General features: G+C 43.6%; 1 protein-coding gene across 5 annotated transcripts in view; it reads right to left on the bottom strand.

The window, feature by feature from the left end:
• The window catches only part of ERBB4 (erb-b2 receptor tyrosine kinase 4), an 818,250-nt gene that overhangs the window by 52,928 nt on the left and 753,075 nt on the right, over window positions 1–12,247 (bottom strand). The gene's annotated exons all lie outside the window — the stretch shown is intronic.

The raw sequence follows: 12,247 nt of genomic DNA on the forward strand, positions 1-12,247 counted from the left end.
AGCAGCACAGACTAGAAAGAGATGGATCAAGTAAACACTAATCTGTGTTTCCCTTCACAAACTGCTAAGTTTTGCAATTAGGACTTAGATATTGTAGATATTTTCTATTTTTCTCCTCCACATCATCATTTCTATTGGGTTTCTAAATTATTTTTCTCTTTACAGACATAAAACAGGGACAGATAACATCGATGTATACAAAACAAAGGAGCTGTGAGATGCCCATGTAAAAGCATATGGGTTTGTATATGATATCTTTCTATTTCAGTAGTTCTTTGACTATACTCTCGACCTCAGGCAGCTGATCTTGAAAACAGGCATGCCTTCAGTGAAATGTGTCAGCATCGAAGCAAAGGTCCTGCCAAGATGGCCATCATCCTTTTGATATTTCCCACTTTTTCATCAAGGTGAGCTGCTAGAGCCCTTATGCATTAAGTTAACCGTCTCTCTGAGGAGACCATGCAGGATCCCTAACTTCCCTTCTTCCAGTTTTGTATGAAGGATTCCATTGACTATTTCTGATAAAATACTGCATGCTCACATGGTTATTTTGAGAGCACTTTGTTTCTGATGAATGGACACAACTAAGTTGGGTCCATTAATTTTTCCAGTGACACAGGAAAGGAAATGGCACCATGCTAAATGAAAATAGATTGGTTTGGCCATGGCATTGGGCTGCCAGACCTGGTGTTTGTTTTATGCTTAAAGCAAAACCTATTAGTAACAAGGCTGTATCTGGAATGGTTCTGATGGATTCCCAGAGTGCACAAATACCATATGGGCAGTAAGAAATTTGAATTGGTCTTTATGAAAAAGTCCCTTCTGCTCATTAGCAAATTGGTCCTGTAGTGAAACCTGCCACCAGGGACAATATTTTAATGTGCTGTTTTACTGGTGTCCTAATAAAGTTGCTCCTAGAAATTGATAGCTATTTCACAATGGTGGACCTCAGAAGGTGCTCTCTCTCTTGCTGTGTGTGTGTGTGTGTGTGTGTGTGTGTAGTATTTACCATGAGAGACATCAGCCAGATTTTTTCTGACTCAGGCTGTGGCCTAAATGAGAAGATAGCTATGAGCATATTATTTTATTATTCCATTTCTCAGTGCATATTTTGTAATATGGAAGCCAAACTATTCCTGTTATAAATGAAAAGTAACAAAGTAATAAAATCACAAAAGATTGATTCTAATAAAAAACAAAGATGCCTATGTGAGCATTAGAATGGGGAAATTTTAGCTGTGTCATGGCTCAAAATACCAATGCCATAAAACTATTTGATTTTAACCTAGGAAATGTAGGAGGTGAAGTCACAATGGAACATTTTTGAAATTTATATAGGATGTCTTGCGCAAAATGCTCCTTTTGGGGCTTTTACTATTTACAATAGATTTTGTAGCAGCTGACAGTGAAGAGGTTTGGAAGCAGACCCACACACAAAAAACCCTCTTTGGACACAGACTACACAGCATTGTTTTCAAAGAGGCTTTAACTGGCAGAGGCAAGCACATTCTCTCTTGCTAATTGCAAATCAATGCTGCTGGCTGTGAAACATCAGAGCCCTGGAACACTGAAGGATTAACAGTTTCTGACATTAAACCCAAAGCCATAAAAATAAAAAGGCAGGCAAGTAAATCACAGAGGGTCAAATGATTATGAGCAATATATACTGGGGAGTGCTATAAAACACTAGATTGCTTTAGATGGCACCTGGGTCGAGCACAGGCATTAACATGATAGAAATCCCAAAGAGTGAAGAATCTGCAGCCTAATGAGGCCACAGTTCACCCAAACGTTATGCAGAGCAAGCCCCATTAGACGGAAAGGAACAGGGGCTGGGTAAGCAGCCAAAAACATAGGAGTTAGCAACTACCACACAAGCATGCAGAACTGGAATTTCCAAAATTAAATTGAACTCCTCGCCACGTACACGTGCTTTTCCAGTGATGGCAATATTCATTAACCTTAAGTCGTACTTATTAACTTCTCAAAGGCTTACATGAGGGGTGGTGGAATGTTTTCCCCCTTAGGGTAAAATTCTATCAGGGGGAAGTAGTTGGAGACCACAAAATGGCAATGAACAGGGTCAAGGTCCAAAGAGGGCCAGGGCCAAAACACATATAACCAACCCACCCAAACCGGGAGAGAGAGAGAGACTCTCTTTTCTCAGCTTGCCTTCCTTGCTGTGTCTTAAGAAAGGGGATCCTCTTTCCCACTGCACAGTGAGGAAATGAAGTGAAATGGTGATGCAGGAAGAAATCTGACCACCATCTTAACGTGCAAGGCGACCAAGAACATGAGATGTGCATGCCTAAGGGCACTCAGAAAGGCAAAGACTGAGTTGAGAGGACACCCACAGCAACAAGCCCAGCTGCAGTGAGCAGGACATTGTGCTCGCTTTGCTAAGTTCCACAGTGACACTTTACCCGCAAATGCTTCTTGGGTTTTTGGTTTTGGTTTTGCAGGATTGTGGCAGATAGTAAGCACTTTAGCACTATATCCTCGAAAGGATAGTCACAGTAAACTACATATTGATTTTCCCTCTCACCATCCTATTAAGGTGTTTTGTGGGTGGCTGAGCACACACAATATATACACGGAAATAATTTTTTGTATTAAAACTCAAACGATATCAGGCAAAACGAACTGAAGCTAGAGAAGGATACCTAATGATGCTCTCTGGATATGTAGAATTCAGATATATATTTCCTGGGTGCTTCATTTGACCTTTTCAAGCCTGGTAGGCATGGTATTATGTACTGTACTTATATTTAACTGTATATAAGGATCATAAACACAGTAAGCAAACTGAATTTCACAGAGTGAAAACAAACACTTAAGAACTAGAAGACATATTCTCAAAGCAATAGAAATTTACCATAGTGGACAGCGAGTTTGAAACACCACTAAAAGCCAGTTCATAATATGCATGCACATTTTGTAACTAATCTCAAAGATATAGTACATCTGGTGACTGTAGTGCTTGTGTGCTTTATTGCCAATCACAAAACAGAGATGCAGCAGAATTTATTTATTTAAAATGTGTATAGGCAACTCCCAATATTATATTCAGAATATAATCAATAACTAGTCTTAACCATAAAGCACAACCAGAACAAAATACCAAAATACCAGCAATATCAGTCATCGCAGCAATCAGCCCAGTAATAACAAAGAGGTAGCACAAAATAATTGAAACTATTGCAGCACCATAGCATAAGAAGCACAATAAAACCATTTTTAAATAAATAAACAAGAAAGAAATTTTGAACAACTGGGAACTGCCTGCTCCCAGAGGTGATGTGCAGAGAACTGTGACTCTTGGAGAAGAAATAGAGAGGAAAGGTCCACCTTCTCTTACATGCTCTACAGGGAAACATTCTCAAGGGTAAGAATGAGGTGCACCTTCAGTAAGAAGCCGGCATGCACTGGGCACTGGCACCAATCTAAGAAATGTCACCATTTAATATGAGACAATATGAGCAACAAGGAAGTGCCCCAAGTGTTAAAACTATACCTCTATTCCCCCCCCCCCCCCGCCGCCCCACTCTCACATATTGGAATCGGCTTGACTAAGGTTACCAGATTTTTTTCAATGAATCCGGGGACACTTTTCAACTTCAATGGATTTTGTATGGGGACTGAGTCGTAAATCCGGGGACTGTCCCGGGGAAACGGGGACATCTGGTAACCTTAGGCTTGACCTTACAATTGATAAACCCCCTTATCACAATGTCTACAAGTTTTTCCTTGCTGAGGATATCATTAAAAGGGCAATTTCTGCCAAACTCCTCTAACATCAAATCACTCTTTGAAACAGAGCCTGAAGACATGAAGAAGTTGAGCAGACATTAGAACCAGTTTTAACAAAAGGCACGTTGAGGAAGTCTCCTTGGAACCTTAGCAGGAACAGGAGCAATCAATTAATTACAATAGCTGTCTTTATATCTCACAATGAAATCCTTTACAGTTGGTGTTCTTGCATTGTTTCGTGATTTCATTCCACCTACACAGGAAATAGAACTAAAACATCAACTAGCACCTGGCAAGGAACAAATGGTTTCCTAATTGTCCCCTCTTAAAATTAGACAAATTAGTGCTGCAGTGAAATTTTTTTTACTGTTCTCCATCAAATAATGAGAAAATAAATTGCATTCAAATATTATTAAAGGGGAGGGGAAAGTATCACAGATAGGTGAGGGGGGAATCAGGTTTTTGTCACACTTGCCTTACCTTTGTGGTGGCAGGGAATGTTTGTGAGTGCCCTTTCTTTCATGCCACAAATTATCTCAGCGGTTCTCTATTCTGTGCAGCCTTCCTGGGTGGCTTGCTTCAATGAAAGCCCAGAGGAATATGCCAGAAGGTGACTCCTCCCATGAGCCTTTTCACTTCAGGAAGTACAGTGGTACCTCAGGTGAAGAACTTAATTCGTTCTGGAGGTCCATTCTTAACCTGTAACTCTTCTTAACCTGAGGTACCACTTTAGCTAATGGGGCCTCCCGCTGCTGCCGCGCCGCAACCGCGCGATTTCTGTTCTCATCCTGAAGCAAAGTTTTTAACCTGAGGTACTATTTCTGGGTTAGCAGAGTCTGTAACCTGAAGCATCTGTAACCTGAGGTACCACTGTATGGGTAGCCAGGGAAGTTGCAGAAATTTTTACTGGATGGAAAAAAGGCAGGCCAGTAGGCCAGGCGACCACCAAGGGTCACCTCATAGGGTCGCCATACACCCAGATTCCCCCAGACATTACTGGGATTTCAAAGGCGGAATTGACACCTGGGAGGAACTTCCGAAAGGTGGGGCTTTGTCCTAGATCTTAGGCAAGTCAATCAAAAAATTGCATTTTTGTAAAAAACAAACAAAACAAAAACCCAACAACTTTTGGGTGGTGTTCTGGTTTTTACTTTTTGAAATATGGCAACCCCATCACCTCACATGGGACGCGGGTGGCGCTGTGGTCTAAACCACTGAGCCTAGGGCTTGCCGATCAGAAGGTCGGCGGTTCGAATCCCTGCGACGGGGTGAGCTCCCGTTGCTCGGTCCCAGCTCCTGCCAACCTAGCAGTTCGAAAGCTCGTCACAGTGCAAGTAGATAAATAGGAACCGCTCCAGCGGGAAGGTAAACGGAGTTTCCGCGCGCTGCTCTGGTTTCGCCAGAAGTGGCTTAGTCATGCTGGCCACATGACCTGGAAAAACTGTCTGTGGACAAATGCCAGCTCCTCCGGCCTGTAAAGCGAGATGAGCGCCGCAACCCCAGAGTCATTTGCGACTGTCAGGGGTCCTTTACTTTTTTATCACCTCACAAGCTGCTGTGAGAATAGGCAGAAAAGCAGAAGTTTCATTCACAGGAGAAGGGCAGATTTAAACGCAGCTCTACTTAAAATATCCTCCACCCATGGAGTGACATCGAAGCAGAGTAATACTCAGGGAGTGATGAAACAGTCAGGCAGCAGTGAGATGCGGAACTGATTTCCTCCATAAAAGCTCCTGATCCTGTGGGACAGGAATTGCCCTTTGCTGTGCGGTTGCTGAGGTCAGGCAGCTTCCTTCCAGTCCTCATCAGGACTTGCTCACTAACAGACTCTTGGGCTAGGATTTCCCCTGTGCCATGAGAGGTGCTTTAGAACGGAGAGGTGCCTTATGAATCTCTTAAATGCTGCTTAGCAAAAGGCCCGTGTGAGAGGAGGGAAGCAGATGCTGTTCCCATGTCTGTGCGCTTTCCCTTGCAAATACCATCTGTCGGCATACAATCCTAGGGATATCACCATTCTAGACGTGTAACTATAAATGAAAGATCTTGAACCAAATTTTGAATTTATTTTCAAAGCACAGAAGTGGTTACCACCATGTTCCTGATAGCACTTGCTAGATGAAAATAGAAATATGCTTGCAAATAGCCCTATTCTCATGCCAAGGTTTAGTTTCCACAGCCTGCCCTCTGCTGACTTAAAGGACAAGAGGGTGTTTATTCTATAAAAATAAATCAAGAGCATGAGCCAGGTATTACGGATTAACCCTGGTCAATCGAGATAGCAGGAGCAGATGTTATCAGGGCCAAAAAATGACAGTAGATTTCTGTGACATATATCTTAAGGAATAAAAGGGACCCACATTCTGAGTAAAATCATGCCCTCTGATTATTTTCTATTGCCCAGTAGAATGGACTAGAGAGACCTGCTCTGGGACAAACTGGCTAATAATCACTGAGGTAAAGGCATGTAGGAGGGATAAGTGGAGAATACCCACCCGCTCCCTTCACAACACTCTTCCACATAGACTGACGTCCTGGCCTAAAATGCCTTTCAGAAGTAGGCACTCCAATATCATCAGGAAAGAGTGGCCTTGCATTCACTACCTTTTGTCCAATCCTAGTGGTCACTAGCTAGGTCTTCTTAGAAGCCTGGAGAGGCACACTCTAATATGTAATCTGAATACACAGGGACAAAATTCAACACAATTGGGGGGATATGCCCAGAATTTTGGATTTCCTATTAAATAAACTAACCCTCATCTTAAAGTATCAGAAAGCAGTGTAGATTTCAAATGGGATATTCCAGAGACAACAATATCTTTAGGGAGGTTAAAAGTGGATGAGCATTATTGCCATTTCCCACTATTTGGTTGCTAATATCTACATTTACGGCTGAAGTGCCTATTATCCCTGACAAATTATATCTGAAGAGATTCTGCACTGAATGACAGCTGAACACCACTAGGGTGTTTTAAAGAGCAGTGTCAGACAAAATAACAGATATAACAAAATAATAATTTCTTCCCTCTGGTGCAAAAAATCAATTAATATATTCCACGCTACAAAAGGAGATGATGTGCCAAACTTGAAGAAGTTACAAAATGTTCTGTATTCTGATACTGGCTTACAATCACCCCAAAAGGATAATGAAGGTTTACCGCATCGTTTGCGGAGACTGCCATTTGCTGCCCAGTGCCACATGTGCTGGGCCAAAACCCTGGGGACGGAGGGCTCACCACACACGACTGGAGGAGGACACAAGGCCTTCCCTTCCGGACGTGTGTTTTTGGTGTGAAGGTGACTGCTAACCTGGGACCTACTGAGGACCTACTCCTGAATTACATGTCCAGGATTATGCTGCTGCAGCCTGGAAGCTATTTGCACAGCCATGCAGCAAGAAACACAGTTCATCAGCTTAAGACTATTTGCTGTACATGGTTCTGGAAGTGTGACTGTCAATAAATTGTGCAAATGGAGGCAGTGCAGGAAAAAACAACAACCAAGGCCTTAAGGAAATAAACTGTGACGGGAATGTACTGTACAGGGAGTGTAGAGGAGGAATACAAGGTTGAGGGTAAGAATTGGAGAATTGGAGTGGGCAAGAGAACCGACTGGAAGGCAGGAGCCGTTGCAGAGACAAAGGCTGCCCCTCTGGAAGGGGCCTTTTGTCAGCCTCATTTCAACAAACGATACAGAAACATTTAGAAATGTTTTGTAACAATTGTAACATGATTTGTAACAATTAGTTGTAGCTTAATTATCTCAAAACAAAAAGTAGCTACTCATATCTAAATATTAAGATACTGTATACCATTTAAAACCAGAGACAGACCATGAAAACTCTGGAGATGTCAAGGAGGACTGCAGCTGTGTCAGAAATGGATGCGTCAAGAATGTCAACAGAAAGAATGGCTTCAATACTAGAACAGGAATTACTGTATAGTGAAAACATGCAATGAAACTATGCAACCATTCTCTCTCTCTCTCTCTCTCTCTCTCTCTCTCTCTCTCTCACACACACACACACACACACACACACACACACACACACACACACTACATTGTAACTCTGGCATTGTGAGCTAGATAACATAGCATAGTAATATTTTCTTATTAAAAACCAGAGGGATAATCATGGATTGTTAAGAGAGCAAAAATATGTCTCTAGCACCAGGATCTCATAATTCTGTCCTGCAAGGGAGCCAAGACTACCATCTTTCTAATGATTTAGTTATGATCTACCCAGAAGAGAGATGTGGATTTCCTGAAACATTAACCACATGCAAAAGGCTCTTCTGACTAGGCCAGCACAATACCAGCCTCCCTGCTCTGCCGCCCCCTCCCCCCTCCCCCATTGACCTCTTGCCAATACAATTACAACAGGGGGAGTGCATTGTGTCCCGCATGCACTTTCTCCAAGTGTATTTAAAATGGATTACTTCTGCTTCTCGGGCAGCAGATCAATAGAGATGTGGATTGCAGTTAAGTGTTGAGCTGTCTGTGGGCTGCAGTAGTTATCCTCTGTGTCTCTTTAGAAATTAATTAAAAATCAATGGAGTGTGCAGCCCATTAATAAGGCAACTTCCACATTAACAGATACAAGTGCAGCCTTCCCCGGTTTGCAGAGAAAGAGAGCAAGTGCAATCAAGCCTCACTGGCACTTGAGACAATGGGAGGGATTCTGGCCACTTATTCCCCACACAATGGAGCTGCTGCCAGCGGGGTGTGCATTTGTGCAGGGTTGCTTTTAGGTCCCTTTATCCTTGCACTCTCTGTGTTGGTAATAAACAAGCAGGATGCTGTTTAAAGCAGCACCAGATATTCTCCAGTTGGGATTTTCGGTGAAGTAAGAATTTCTCCACCGCTGCTTCTGCAATCTCCTTCTGGCTGAGTTTAAAACTGCGCTTGGCAAACCAAGCCATCTCTCCCTCCCCTTTTCTTCCAACGCAGAAGTAGCTCAATTTATTAGATGTTCAGTTCAGATCACGGGCGTCTTACCCATAGAGGCTAGTGGTGTGGGGTGCCAGGGCGTCAAGTGCCAGGGAAGAGGCGGAGGCTGGATGTGGCGCCTCCTGGTACCAGCTCGCTGCCCTTGCCCACCTCCGCCATGACCGCACCGGAGCAGCGCCGCCCCCGGAGCCTTTGCCTGCCATGGCCACCACAGCACGAAGTGGCCAGCTGAGCCGGGAGCCGCCACGTCCAGGCTCCACCTCTTCCCTGCCGGAGTAGCCGCCCTCCAGCCTCTGCCCGCCTCCTCCAGCCCCGCCGCCCTCCCTTAAAAACTCTGGGAAACGGGGGGGGGGGGGCGGAGGGAGCTTTGCACCACGGTGCCGGATATGCTTAAGACGGCCCTGGTTCAGATGCTGTTGCATTCCAGATGGCCTCAGTGGAACACCTCCCTGCATCTGTGGCGATCCCAGGCCACCTTAAGACCTCCAGTCCTCACCTCTGAGCTCTCAGCCCCTGCTGTCAAGTCCCTTGCTGCCCACCCACCCACTTCCAACATATCTGGCTTGGTGGCAGCACCTCCCTCTCCCTGGCACCCGCTTTGCCACCAGAGACATGGCCAGTGCCCCCCCCCACACACCTATGTTATTTGAATAGACATCAGGAACCCCATGAATTAAAACTCATATCATGGATAGCTCAGTTGGTTAGAGCGTGGTGCTAGTAACACCAAGGTTGCAGGTTCAAACCCCGTATCGGACAGCTGCCTATTCCTGCATTGCAGGGGGAAGGATTAGGTGATCCTCAGGGTCTCTTCCAACTTGACCATTCTATGATTCTATGATACCAATTCTGAAACAGCATTCTTCAAGTCAACCACAAGTAACTGAATGAGAGAATAATAAGGCCTTGCTCCTGAGGAAATGCACTGGGCACATAATGTACTATAACACATTTCCCAGCTTTGAGCATCACTTAGATCTTGAGGATTTGCCTCCCCAATGTGCTTTATTTTGAGGGGGGAGTTGCATTTGCATACACAGCTGTGTAGGAAAACAGTGGTTGCTTGCATGTGCAATCAGGTTGTAGGATTCTAACACAGGGCACATTCCTAGGGCCCGTTTCCACTCAAACCTGCCCTGTTCTTACCACTGAAATTTGAGGTGGCTACTATGCAATAACGATCCTGTGTTTTTAGAATATTTGACGAGCAATTTGATTGCACTTCAGTCTGTCTGCTAAACTGATTCTTCCCCTGCTTCCAACATTTCATTCGTTTAAATACATACCACTTAGAAGTTAAAATCTCTATCTGAATTTCAAGGCATTAAATCTAGACAACATTTGATAACCATTTATCTCTTCCAGGACCTGCACTAGTCTATGTGAACCATTTTGTTGTGTGTCTACAGATACCAGCAGGTGGCAGCTGCTAATGGGAAGATAAAAGAAGGAAGAACCTGAAATGGATGGAAAGGAAACTCCAGTTGCTCAAAGAGATATTCCACAGACTGGTCCAATCACCCCAATTTAGTTATCATATACTGATGGGAACCCTTTTAATCAAACCCAATACGTGTTTGAGCCTTCCATTATGTATGCTGAATCTTCTTAGGTGCTAGACTTATTTTTACCACTTTCTCATTATTACTTTGGAACTTTGTATTAGCCGTTAGTTTCCATTTGTCCTTAATATTTGAATCCAGGTCCTAGAGACCGTTACTCAGAAAATGTTTGAATAATTGCCAGAAAGGACAATTTATGCCCCATTGCAGGCAACTGCAGTAGTTCAAGGAGGATAAATCACCAAATGGTAGAACGGTACAAGCAACCTACCCATCTAACTTTGCCTATTGTGGCTCGTGAATACAAGGTAGGAACTCTGAAAATGCTACTCACCTATTTACCATTCATGACTGAGGAAGCTGAGATCACTTTGCATCCAAAAGTATGCATGGTCCACCAGAGACATAGAATCATAAAATCATAGAGTGGAAAGGGAATAGGCAGTGGTCCCATACGGGGATTGGACCTGCAACCTTGGTGTTATCAGCACCACGTTCTAACCAATTGAGCTATCCAGGCTGACTCCTAGTTGCAAGCATATGACTGCAGCATCAGGGAGCTTCGGCTGAGGTGTGAGATTCTTGGACCTTTGTGGAAGTTGGGCACATCTGAAAATCTGCCCACTCTGGACATCAGAAAGATATTAGTTTTAGGTATGTGAATGACTCTGATACAGACGAAGGGTCCTTGAAGGCTACCTAACTCAGCCACCTGAAAGGAGACTAGGGTTGCTCCTGAATCCCACTCCCAAACAAAATCCTTCTGCATTTCAAGGTTCAGAATTACCTGTTTCGCAGACTGGCACTGATACACCCAGAATCCCCAGTTCTTTTTGCTTCCATTTTCAGACTTTCTAGCATAAGTGTGTATGCAAGTAAAGTCACGTGACACAAAATGGCAGGAAACCTACTTTCTCACCCTCCACCCCTGATTCTGAATGAGAACAAAGATTTTCAAGTTTTCTGGCAATTCTATTGGATTCTGTATTTCAGAACTATATTCTGTACTGCTAAGTCTGAACACAGTTTTTGCAGCAGTAACTGTCTGATATAGTTCACTGGAGTAAAAGATGATGGATTATTATTATTTTTTAAAACCCACCATGCGCACACATAAATTCATGCCATTTCCTTAGGTGTCAAACTACCCCAGGTAGTATGAGCTACGATTATCAAACCACTTAATTTAATAATTCTATTCATTTTTATTAAGTCAACCTAGAGTTACTTTGAGGACCAAAGTTAAATTTTTCTCCAGGCAAGGCAAAACAGTCAAGGGATGAAAGGATTTTCCTTGTTCTGTTCCTTTTTTTTTTTGTTCCATTCCTCCTCAATTAATTTGGGTTTAAACAAATCTAAAATGATTTCTGGGGCTGCAGCATGTGCAGTTTAATGCAGCTTTTAGTTCCTTCAGTTCACTGCCCTCTCTCTTTGTCCAGCCCCCATCCCCTTACAAAGAAAAGGAACACTCAGCATCCGACCCTCTGTTTCCAAAGTGACTGTTTTCCCTTACAAATAATGCTTGTGATACAATATTTCCATCATGAGAAAACACAAATTCTATTACTGGTATAAATTATTTCTGTTAATTAACATTCTGTTTGATTGACCCAGGTGGCGCTGTGGGTTAAACCACAGAGCCTAGGGCTTGCTGATCAGAAGGTCAGCGGTTCGAATCCCTGTGACGGGGTGAGCTCCCGTTGCTTGGTCCCAGCTCCTGCCAACCTAGCAGTTCGAAAGCACATAAAAGTGCAAGTAGATAAATAGGTACCGCTACAGCGGGAAGGTAAACGGCTTTTCTGTGTGCTGCTCTGGTTCGCCAGAAGCGGCTTTGTCATGCTGGCCACATGACCTGGAAGCAGTACGCTGGCTCCCTCGGCCAATAATGCGAGATGAGCACGAGATGAGTCGGTCACAACTGGACCTAATGGTCAGGGGTCCCTTTACCTTTACCTTTTTTTATTTATTATTTCTGGCTGTAATTGTGA

The sequence above is a fragment of the Zootoca vivipara genome, chromosome 1, assembly GCF_963506605.1.
Source record: "Zootoca vivipara chromosome 1, rZooViv1.1, whole genome shotgun sequence".
NCBI lineage: Eukaryota > Metazoa > Chordata > Lepidosauria > Squamata > Lacertidae > Zootoca > Zootoca vivipara.